Source organism: Pinus tabuliformis, chromosome 6 (genome assembly GCF_031772625.1).
Source record: "Pinus tabuliformis cultivar Carrire ecotype Pingquan chromosome 6, CPIR1, whole genome shotgun sequence".
NCBI lineage: Eukaryota > Viridiplantae > Streptophyta > Pinopsida > Pinales > Pinaceae > Pinus > Pinus tabuliformis.
In genome coordinates this window covers 14,807,416-14,820,480 of record NC_142292.1, presented here as the reverse complement: position 1 = coordinate 14,820,480, position 13,065 = coordinate 14,807,416, and positions in this window count along the sequence as shown.

Sequence of the window (13,065 nt, the reverse complement as noted above, 5' to 3'; positions counted from 1 at the left end):
GACGTTTCCAAATCCGCACAGACCATCACAGTCTTAAATATTTTTTGGAGCAACACCTATCCTCCCCACAACAAAATAAATGGCTCGCCAAAATGCTGGGATATGATTATGAGATCATTTACAAGAAAGGACAAGAAAATAGTGTAGCAGATGCATTATCTCGCCAATTTGAGGAGGGAAGTACCCTGTTAGCAATTTCCCTTCCCATTCCAGAATGGATTGAAGAGGCTCGCAGGGAATGGTTTTCACATCCCGGGCTCTCCCAACTCATTTCTCAATTGCAGGCGGATCCAAATTCCACCAAGGGCTACTCGTGGCAGGATGAGATTCTTCACTACAGGGACAGAGTCGTAATATCACCAACATCCACCCTCAAAAGTCGCATTTTGGCAGAATTGCACTCATCCCCCATTGCAGGACATTCAGGCTTTCAGAAGACGTATGCTCGCACCAAAAGATCATTTTTTTGGACAGGCATGAAAAAGGACATCCTTACTTTTGTAGCAGAATGCGATGTTTGTCAATGCCACAAAGGGGAGACCGTCAAAGCACCAGGCACATTACAACCGTTGCCTATCCCGACAGCAATATGGACGGAGGTTTCTATGGATTTCATTACAGGTCTTCCAAAGTCAGGAAACAAGTCAGTCATCATGGTGGTTGTGGACAAACTTTCGAAGTATGCTCATTTCTGTGCCCTACCCCACCCGTTTACACCGACTTTGGTCGCTCAATCTTTCATGGATTAGATCTTCAAATTGCATGGCATGCCCACTTCTATTGTGTCCGATCGCGACCCGATATTCACCAGTAATTTTTGGCAGGAACTCTTCAGGCTACAAGGCACCCAACTAAAACTCAGTACTTCTTATCATCCACAAACAGATGGTCAAACTGAAGCCGTCAACAAATGTCTGGAAACCTACCTTAGGTGTTTCACTTCAGAAAAGAAACATCTTTGGGTACAGTGGTTACCTCTGGCTGAATGGTGGTATAACACCAACTATCATGCCACCACCAAAATGACTCCCTATGAAGCAGTATATGGTCAACTCCCTCCTTCTCCTACTTCTTATATCAAGGGGTGCTCAAAGGTACAAGCAGTGGATCAACTCCTACAAAACCGTGCAACCATGCTCGCCCATCTTAGAGAGAATCTTCATCAAGCTCAAAACTGCATGAAGCAACAGGTAGACCAGCGTCGCTTAGACCGCCAATTTCAAGAAGGGGATTAGGTCTTTTTGAGGCTGCAACCATATAAGTAAACATCACTCAAAGACAAGGGTTGTCAGAAACTATCTCCAAAATTCTACGGACCATATCAAGTACTTCAACGCATTGGAGAAGTAGCCTACAAGCTGGCTTTTCCGCCTACTGCAAAAATCCATCCAATTTCCATGTCTCATGCCTCAAGAAAGTGATTGGGAACAATTGCAGAATTCAAACCAGTCTACCTGAATTGGACGAGGAAGGATCAATCTGGCTCCAACTTGAACAGGTCCTAGACACACGAGAAAGGCACCTGTGTGGCCGCATGATTAGGGAAGTTCTCGTCAAGTGGAAAGACACCTCTCCGGAAGATGCAACTTGGGAACCAGCCACTATTCTTCAGTAGTTTCCGTAGCTTCAGCCTTGAGGACAAGGCTATTCTTAAGGGGGAGGGCATGTTAGGGTCCCACCCTAACCCCCTTATTTATGTAGTGGGATCAAGTCACAGTAAAGAGTCAATAAAGCCCATATTAATAATTGTAAGTGGTTAACCCGCAATTAATGACGGGACCACAGTTAGTTGCAAATGGGCCATGGTATTAGATAGATGGTATTAATAAAACCCATGGTATTGATCCATGGTATTGCATGTATGAGTCATATATAAAGGATAGAGACTCCCTGCGAGGAGCATCGTGTCTTATTTTTGTATTGAGCTCTGCTCTATTGGAGGTTGCCCCCTCGAAGAGGCCAGTGAACATTGCTTTCTGAATAATAAAATATTTGCTGTTGTCTCTCACTATTCTATGTTTTGGGTATCTTTCTTCGCATATTCTGTATTTGGGTATCTTTTTGCAGGTTAAGAGCATAACAATTTCCTAATTATGATATAAAATGAGGGGCAAATATTTTTTAAGAATTTTAAAGTACCATTTCCTAGTGATAACTGCTAGATCAATAAAACCTAAAGAGCTAAGAGACCCATCAAAACCAACCCTTCTCAAATCATGGTTATTGAAACCAAAAATTATTACATGAAGTATTTAATGTCATTGGCTATTCTATACAACATACGAAAATAAAAATTCAATTTATTATGGAAAGTAAATAGAAAAGGAAATAAAACATGGCTTAACAAATAAATGGGTTGCAATGGAAAAATTTAACAAAAACAAGTTAGAATATTTTCGTTGTGATGCTATACTTTCTTTGATATGATTTATCTTGTTTAAAAGCCTATATTCATTGTCACATAAATGTGTTTGGTAGATGTACACATTCCTCACTCATTTTTTTGAAAAAGGAAATTACATGGTTTATTTTTCGATATATATATATATATATATATATATATATATATATATATATATATATATATATATATATATATAGATATATATATATATCAAAGTGGGTGGTATTGGAGAGGGTTGTCAATGCTATCTTTCAAATTGTTTTTATTTAAGCCATATGAAAGGTCATTGAGAAAATATATTATTCACAAGATGACAAAAATGAAATCTACCAGATGTCAAGAGTTTTGAAGTAAGAAGTTAGAGTTTAAAAACTGAGTAACTTATTTTGAGTTATTATATAAGGAATAGTGATGTAAGAAGTTAAAATAAAATAAAGGTTAAACTTCAAAATCACGGTTAAGTTTTGAAAAATTATAATGTTATGAAAATATATTGATGTAAAAATTCGCACTTGGTCGTTTACCCCGAGTGGTTGGGACGGTCAGCTTATTGCCTCCCCACCCAGGTTCAACTCTCGTTGCATGTTGAGCTGCTCTGCAACATATTGTACCTATTCCGCTTCACTGTTCCGCAGCATAATTGGTGTACGGATTTAGTTGTACAGATATTGTATATAATGTAATATGTTGCTTCTTCAGCGAGGATTCCTTCCCCCCTGAAAAAAAGTTTGTTAAAAATTTGAACTTTTATTATCGTGACATTTAGTTTGATGAATTATTATCACAGGTTTGAGTCTATATTGGAATGGGAAAATACAAAATTAGGAAAAGTTTACATGAAATTATTTGTAAGAATAATTGGATATTAGAAAAATATATTATGAAAATATGAAGAGTATTGGATGAAGAATTATGCAAGAAATAAGATAAAATAATCGCAAAAGAAGAAGACAAAAAAGGAAAAACATGGACTCTTGGGTATGGACAAAAGAACAAAGATTCAAGAGAAAAAATACAAGGACATGAATCAAAGTTTGAAGTAGTGAAAATAGTGGCGTCCTGAAAGGGAAGCATGGAGAAGGAAAATGAAGCCATAAAAAAAAAATGAAATAAGTACATTGAAAGTGCAAGAAAGAAGAAGCAACTAATACAAAGAAAGTCAAATAAGTAATGACAATAATACCATGTGTCAATAATTGAGATGCAAATGTAGTTGAAGTGAAACCATAAAAAATGAAATCTCTAACAAGATTGATGATCCTCCTTAGTATTAATATTAATATTGTTTAACAATGGAAAAGAAAATGCTCTTTGTCCTATGTTAAAAATGGCTAGATTAGCTCAAGATGAACATGTATGAGAAAAAATAAGTGTATGTACTTAACTCAAATTATGATGTAAGCAATGATAAGGCGTGTATACCCTATTAACTTGATTGTTGATGCTTAATAATAAAACCGTAAACTACGTTTCATTACAAATGAAGGTTCATGATTAGTTGGAAACAACTTGAGGTAATATATGCTTTGTACTAAAGCTGAAATCACTGTGAATTGTAATAAAGAAAAATATTATAAAAAACATGAAATGTATTGCATGAAGAATTAGGCAAGATGATCTAAGTGGATATTGGTGGCCAACCGCCTTTTCCACTTAGACCTCTAGTAAGTTTCATGAGTTTCTTTGTTTATAGCAACATTTACTATTTTTAGCATTTTTTTCGGGTCCTGAACTTCTGGAACAGTTTTGACCCCATAAACGATGCTTTTTTTAGGTCTGCAACAAACCCATAGCCATAGGCAAGGTCCTACGACAAATACTGTAATACTCAGAGAGATATTTCTAACAAGGTATCGTACACGCCAAACATAGATAATATGACGAGGTTACGACCCCAGGAGGTTAGCTGCCCAAGTAACCTCAACGGGGCCCACAAACTCTTGGTGTTCCATCTACTGAGGTTAGGGTTTTGGTTGTTTAGGGTTTTCCCTTGTTGTTCAATAATAAAAATTCCCTTGAGCCTCATTGTAACACAGTTCAGAGGCATGTAGCTGCCACATCTCTTCTCAGAGATAAGCTACCATCACCCGAGCTAGTTTATTTCCATTCTGTATGTAAACATATTTCAGTTCTTTGATATTAATGAAATGAAGTGGTACTTTTGTTGCATCTCTACATTTATGGTTATATCTATATTCTATTGCATTCATGTATAAGTTCAAATCATTTGTACTAGAGCAGTCTTCTCTTTCTCTAGTTTTCTTTGAATGTCCCCAATGAGGTCAGGGTATGAGGAGTTAGGGCTCGAACTGGTTAAACCTTTGCAATACTAGCCTCAGAAACCCCAACGAACTCCCATGGCAGAAGAAAAGAAAGACGAGGGAGCAGGAGATCCTTTCAAAATATTGCTTGAAGAATCCCTCGAGCAATAGAGGAATACAATGATGGACAACTTTTCCTAGATCCTTCGGTGGCTACCCACAGGTGACACATCTTCTTGCAGCAACCACTTGGGAAGCGCCACTCCCTTTAAGGTACAATATCACTACCCGAAATAGGTATCCAATCCCATGGATTGATGACCTTCTAGACCAGCTCAAGGGGTCCAAATATTTTAGCAAGATTGCCTTGAAGTCCGATTATCACCAAGTACCAATCGAACCCTCCGATGTGTGGAAGACTACCTTCAAATCCAGTAAGGGTCTCTTTGAATGGTTGGTCATGACTTTTGTGTTGATGAATTCCCCCGAAACCTTCATGAGGTTTGTGGACGACATCTTGCGACCCTTCACCAACTCATTCATGGTAGTGTATTTGGATGACATCCTAATCTTCAGCTAGAGTTGGGAAGCACACCTCCACCATATTCAACAGGTCCTCCACACCCTGTGAAACACAAGTTGTGTGCCAATTTGGAGAAGTACACTTTTGGTATGACCCAGGTTCAATATCCGAGGTACATCATTATGAGAAGTGTGTGCATGTGGACTCATCCAAGATACAATTCATTCGGGATTGGTCAGCACCAACCACTCTAACAAAGATCTGCAGCTTTCTGGGTCTTGCCAAATTCTACCGTAGGTTTATGTTGGGTTTCTCTCATATCACTTGGAATGTGAGTCAAGTCACCAAGGGAGGAGGGAAAGAAAATTTCTTTTGGTCTGAATCCCAATAGAAGGCATTTTTTGAGTTGAAGCATCACCTCTACTTTGCACCAATGCTCACACTACCAGACCTATAGAAACAATTTGAGATTGAGACAGATGCCTCCGACTATGTTATTGGTGTAGTTCTTAGTCAATAAGCAAACCTAGTGGCATATTAGAGTGAGACACTTTCAGACACAATCCAAAAGTATCCCACCTATGAAAAATAGATGTATTCTAGTGTGTAAGCCTATTGACAATGTAAGCATTAGATTCTGGGGAAGGAAACAGTCATCCACACATACCACTAACCCTTGTAATTCATACAGACACAAGGGAAATTGCAGAATGATCGCCATTAGAAATGGTCCACTTACCTGCAATAGTTCCATTTGAACATTAAGTACAAGAAGGGAAACACCAATAATGTTGGAGACCACCTCAGTTGACCATCGGTCATGGCGCTGACCATTATGCTCAACCCTTATTGGCATGAGACTTCGGGGTGACCGCATCTTTACAAGGGTGATCCATAATTTGACAACACATACCATACACTCTTGGGCGGAAAGCAAGTTCCAAATTTTCACCTCTAGGATGCATTGTTATGCCACCTAGGACACCTCTATGTTCCTTTAAGCGAGCGTGCCAAGATGATTTGGGAGGTGCACTACAGTAGGGTGATTGGACATTTTCGAGTAGAGAAAACAATGGAAGTGTTGTAGAAGTATTTTTATTGGCCGAATCTTCGAAAGGATGTTGGGAAGTACGTTAGATCATGAACTGCCTACGCCATTTCTAAATCGACCATCAAGAAGCAAGGCCTATATATTCCTCTTCCTACTCCTAGTCGACCTTGGAAATCCATTTCCATGGATTACATGTCGGGCCTTCCTTCTACTAAGCATGGAAATAACTTCATTTTCATGGTCGTTGACAGATTCTCTAAGATGGAAATGATGGCGGCCTGCAAGAAGAGTATAACAATAGAATCCACTACTAAGCTCTTCTTTGAACGAGTATGGGTACACTTTCGGATCCCACAATATGTTATCTTAGATTGGGAAAATAGGTTCCTAAGTACATTTTGGTCAAGTCTTTGGTTGATGTTGGATACCAATCTGACTAAGTCCATGGATTTACACCCCCAAACTAATGGCCAAACAGAGGTCATCAATAGGATGATCATACACATTTTGTGCATGTACAACTCAAAAAATCCTCACACATGGGATGAAGGCCTCCCCTATGTCTATCAGAGCTACAAAAAATATATCCATAACTCAACTGGACATAGCCCCTTTCACGTGGAATTAGGATTCCAACCACCATGTCCCATTGATGTGGCCATACCATTTGCAGCTACTTGGGTAGATTAGGCTCATGTCTAGTCTGAAGCTGACATGGCTAACAACTTCATTGAACACATTCAACACATGTGCCAATAGGTTCATGACATATTGGACTCAACCAATGCTAATACAAGCAGTGACATGATCAACATCGAGTGCCACACAAGTTCCAATTGGGTCACAAGGTTTCGCTACATTTGCAGAAGGCGCGCCTCGCTAGACCCCACTGTAAGCTTCACCCACTCCGATATGGGTCGTACACCATCTCCAAGGCTATAGGGGATAATTCCTTCGAGCTCATCATTCCACCATTCCTTTGGCCTGCACCCAATGTTCAATGTGGGTCACCTTCGGCCATACTTTCCAGCATTACTAGACACGTCTGACATTGCAAAACAACTCATACCAACAAAGTTAAACCCAGACTACATAGAACATGCCACAAATAATCAAATCATAGACATGCATATCAATAACACTCGCCAATAGAGGATCTTGCTATATCGAGTCGTCAAAGTAGGGTAACTCCTTCACTAGGGAAAGTGGTTCACCAGGGACTAGGTTCAACAAAACTTTCCTCACCTCATTGAGGCTCTGCATGCAATGGGGATCATTTCTTTCTAAGGAGGGAGGACTGATCCATGTGTCCTATTACACCTATATCTCTAGTTAGTGTCATCAGTTTCCTTGTTTATAACAACATTTACTATTTTTAATAGTTTTTCATGTCTTGATCTTCCGAGCAATTTTGACCCCCTAAACGGCGTTTTTTGAGGTCCACAGTAGGCCCACAACTATAGGTAAGGGAATATGGAAAATATTGTAGTGCTTGTAGAGATATTTCCAGTGAGGTATCATACGCGCCAAATGGAGATAATATGACCAAGTTACGACCCCGGGAAGTTGGCTGCCGAACTAACCCCAACGAGGCCCACAAACTCTTGGTGTTCCATCTCCTCGGGTTAGGGTGTTTCCTTGTTGTTCAATAATAAAAAGGCCCTTGAGCCTCATTGTAACATAGTTCAGAGGCATGTAGCTGCCACATCTCTTCTCAAAGATAAGCTACCATCACCCGAGCTAGTCTATTTCCATTATGTATGTAAGCATATTTCAGTACTTTGGTATTAATGAAATGAAGTGTTATTTCTGTTGAATCTCTACATTTATGGCTATATATATATTCTATTGCATTCCCGTTTAAATTCAGATCACAAGACATAATAAGATGATAGAAGATAAAATAAGATAGATAATTAAGAGATGGACTCTTGGGAATGAACAAAAGAAGAAAGAGATGAGAAAATAGATAAAGATAAGGAACAAAATTTAAAGTAGTAAAATAAAAAAAACGAAGAAAAAGAATGACACAACAAAACTGTTAGGGTTTGACCCTAACCCCCTTATTAATGTAATAATCCCAAGAGGCACCGTAAGAGTAATGATTAGTTAGTCCAATAAACCAAACCTGTAAGCATTGTAAGTGGTTGACTGACATTATAAAAAAGGGACCACAATTAGTTATAATGGGCCATAGTTAATAAATAAAGTGATTAACTCGCAATATGTAAGGGACCATGAGTAGTTAGGTATTTGGGTCTCGAGAAACTATAGAATGTCAAAGATAGTAAGGAAAGGCTTGTCTTGTGCTGTGTAATTGAGCTCTGCTCTACTGGAGGTTGCCCCCTCAAAGAGGCAAGTGAACATTATTTTTGTAGATATTAATAAAATATTTATGTTTTCCTCGTCTCATTGTTTTATTTTTCTATGGTATCGTTTTCATATTCACTCTTCTGATATATTAAGCAGGTCAATCATATTACAAGTGATATCAGAGAACTTTCTCGAGCCAACTGCACCACCAATTTTAGCAAAAAAAAAAATAGGCTAGAGACATGTTATGGTGTCTTTAAACTACAGATATATGTCATTACATGCATCAACCTATAGTTAGGGAGGTATACACACAAGAACTACAAGAGGTGGTCATGTCTGTTGGACTCCCTTGTAACAAATGTTGGTACCCCTTCGAGTAGTAGTGCATCAGAAAACACCTATACACAGACCGCACTTCCACGTACCTCATGTATATCGGAATCTAACCAAGGTTACCCTGAAAATAAACACTAGCTAATTTTTCAATCGTGTTGCTGCTACAGTACATCGAGAACAACACTTGGGGATATTACTTACACGTAGTACATAGGGTAGTCGGGTAGTATGACTAAGGGCATGATTGATCCTCCTTAGTTATCACCCTAAAGGATTTGGCCAAGTACTTTTGTTAGACCCCTAATATATATCAGGATTTGTACCACCTAACACTCCTTTATGGCCCTAGTTCCCTCTCATCTGTTGATTGACCGTCACATCTTGTAGTATCCAAAAGTTGGTGTTTCTGCCACAACAATACAGATAAGATATTGTTGTATCCTTCCATTGGGGTTTTTGTTGCCACAATACAAATCATATCTTTCTGTATCTAGCAGTTTGGGTTTCTATCGTTGTAATTTTTGCAATATCCAGACGTTGGGGTTTCCGATGTCGTACTACAGACAAGTGGGACTTCCAAATTCCTACACATTTTGCAGTATCAAGATTTTGGTATTTCTACTGCTACAACATTAATCGACTGGGAGTAAATCCCTTATTGAAGTAAAAACAAAAATTTGAGTGGTCCGAAAATTATGTTTGCAAGACACCTATCCCATGTAATTCATAGGGGCGAGATGATACAGTGATACCATCCACTAATATGTGTTTTTTTCCTTTGTTCCCAAACTTTTCAATAGTGCTTGCAAGTGACATCCAAATACTACTTGCATCACATGCATTGCAACCATACTAATTTGAATTAAACAAAAATTTTGACCCGGGCTAGTGTATGGTAACTACAAGGGCTATGGAAAGCCTCCAGAAAAGAGTGGATGACATCGAAGCAAACCTCACCACCAAAATCCAAGATCCAGTTGCACAAACCCTGACTAACTTCATACTACAACTCAAGGAGAAAGGTAGCATAGGGGAAGGGGAAAAGGTCAATGCCTACCTAGAAGGAGAATCTAGACACCATCGTTATGAGGGGTATCATCATTTCCACGGGGATCACCAATATTCTTTCAATAAGACACCCAAGATTGACATGCACAAATTTGCATGTTCTAACCTGGCAGTGTGGGTGGCACAAATGGAACAATACTTTCAACTTAACAATATCTAGGATGATGACACAAAAATACATGTGGAAGGTGTTTATTTGGACCAAGAATGTTTGCAGTGGTGGAAATGGCACCAAAAATGTTATGCAAGAAATCCCACTTGGAATGTGTTCTCTAAAGTCATTTGTGCTCGTTTTGACTAGGACTCTCACTTCTTGGGTCACTTCACAAAGCTCAAACAAACTAGTTTCGTTCGAGATTACATCATGGTATTTGAAAATATGGCCATCCAAAGAGAATGCCTCGGGTATGCCTTCTATATGGAATGTTTCATTAGTGGCCTCAAGGAAGCCATCCAGGCACATGTTAGAATGCATCAACCAACTACATGGTTGGAAGCTTGCCACAAAGCTTTAGATGCATAAGATGTTATTACTACCCAAACCACTTGTCCTTCATTTACATCAAAGGCACATCCCACCCTTGGTAGTGGCCCCACCCAAACCCTTAAGGTGCAAAAGGTGTCGCCTATGGAAATGGCCAAAATACGAAGACAAGGATTATGCTACTATTGTGATGAAAAATACTCACCATGCCACAAATGCAAGGAACCAAAGTTCTTTCAAATTTACACAATTGAAAATGGCTCGGATGATGACGCCCAACCTAGTGAAGAATCTAGGGAGGAAGTAGTAGAACCCTAAGATACTACAACATATACTACAACACCCCCAGAGGAACCAACTATATCTCTACATGCATTAGTAGGCATTTCTTCTCCACAAATGCTTAAAATCAGAGGCTTTATTAAGCATCGCCCAGTGGTAGTGTTGATTGAAAATGGCAATATGCATAGTTTTTTCAATAAAAGGGTTTCTCAGGAAGTGCATTATTTTGTGAGGGAAGTGTCTAATTTTCAAGTCCTTATAGCAGATGGGGGTACCATGAAATGTGAAGGTCATTGTGAGAACATAAAGCTCTAGATGGGGAACTACCACCTTAAAACACACATGTTTTCCATTGAAATGGGGGGATGTGACATCGTCCTCAGAGTTGAATGGTTGTGCACACTAGGCCCTATTACCATGGACTTCTAAGAGCTATATATGAGCTTCAAATAGAATGGGCTCACTCATACACTCTACAGGCTCTAGGTAGGTGCTTCCATTATCATTAGCTCGCATAGAATGGAGAAGCTTCTAAAAAAGGGACACCATGGGGTAGTTTCTCAATTCAATGCAATTTAGGCCATTGAATCCAACCCTGTTGATATTCATCCAGACATGAAAAATGTGTTGAGTCACCATCAACAAGTGTTTGAAAAACCCAAGGAACTACCCCCCTCTCGAGGTGAGCATGATCATAGCATCCATTTGATTCCGCATATCCATTCACCCAATGTATGGCCCTATAGGTACCCATTTTCACAAAAGAATGAAATTGAAAAGATTTTTAAGGAGTTACTTAAGCAAGAGTGATTCGTCCCAACACTAGCCCTTATTTGTCCCCAGTGGTCATGGTCCTGTTGTGGCCACAACCACTACCCTATCAATTCTTTTTGTTTTCAAAACATGTTTCTATTGGAGATAAATAAATGAATCTACTTTCATTTCCAATTTGAATCATTCAAATCTGTCATTAAACGAAGGAGTTGTGATTAAAACACTGCTGGTTAGCATGGTCGACCACTGCTCTCCCGCAGGTGACAAATAAATTTTACTCTGTTATTTTTTTCGTGGATTTGTTTTACAGAGTAGCTACTGTTGTTCCCTAAAGGGAACAACATTGTTTGGAGTGTTTTTGTTGTTCCCTCCAGGGAATAGCTGTTGTTCCCTAAAGGGAACAATTGATGTTCCCTAAAGGGAACAACACCTTTTTCGACTGTTTTTTTTTTTTTTTAGCTATTCCCTCCAAGGAACAACACTTTTAGAGTTTTTTGTGGCCACAACCACCACCCTATTAAAACTTGCTCTGGGGGAAAATTTGAATGGGTCCCTTGATAAGTTTGATCTTTCATCTCTCTGAATGATAACCGTAGTTGTCAAATGGAATTATGTCCTCAAAGCTGAACGGTTCAATGGTTTATTAATTATGGTTGCAATCCATTTTTAATCATCAGTCCCCAAAAAATCATCGCGCCCTCTTGAGATTTAGAGCCGGAAGGACTCATATAACCCCCAATTGCAGAGTTTGTCTCTTTATGAAAGTTTTTATGAAGGTAAGGTTTGTTTTAGGCATTTCTGTCATATCTCTCATAATCATAGCTAATGTTGATCATTCATGCAGGCAAGGACTAAGAGAAGAAAAGCAAGGTCGGCGAGCTGATGCATAAGCATCATGAAGGGCTGCAACGAAAGATGCAAAGGGATCGTGAGGTGGTAATAAAATTCGAGAAAGTAACGCAGCCTTTGAATGATCATCGTAGGAACAACATGCCTAGTCCACATGATACCTCTACCAGCTGGATTTTCGTTGCCATGTGTCGTGGCTTTGGGATAGAATGGGGTAGGATGTCCTAAAATTCTGAGAAGACAGGAAGCAGAACAGATGTTGGTATAAGAGTTCTTATGTCGCTCTGGGGACTCTAGATGACACCTTTGCACCACCGATGTCGATATTGCAAAGACATACTCCGCAAGAAAGGGATATGGAACCACCACAGTGCATAATGGAGGCACACTCTATGTTAAGTGGAGGTACTCCTGACAGCGCAGATCCATCAAGCTGTTGTTACCTCCAGATACACCTTAAATCATGCCATATGTTCGATGATGAGCGCAGTGTCTTCATTTGCCTTCAGGAAATAATAGGGAATAAATTTCAGTCGATACAGGTGTGAAGAGATGGCTTGCAGTCATTCTTCTTTCCATCAGCATCCATTCATTTCCTCCAGGAAATAAAACGCTCCAGCAAATGTGGCCTCGACGTGTCAGCAGTTTCATTGACCGTTCTATGTTTGTATATTTTAATTTGTATATTGAAAAGAACAGGAAGGTGGAAATTTAGGG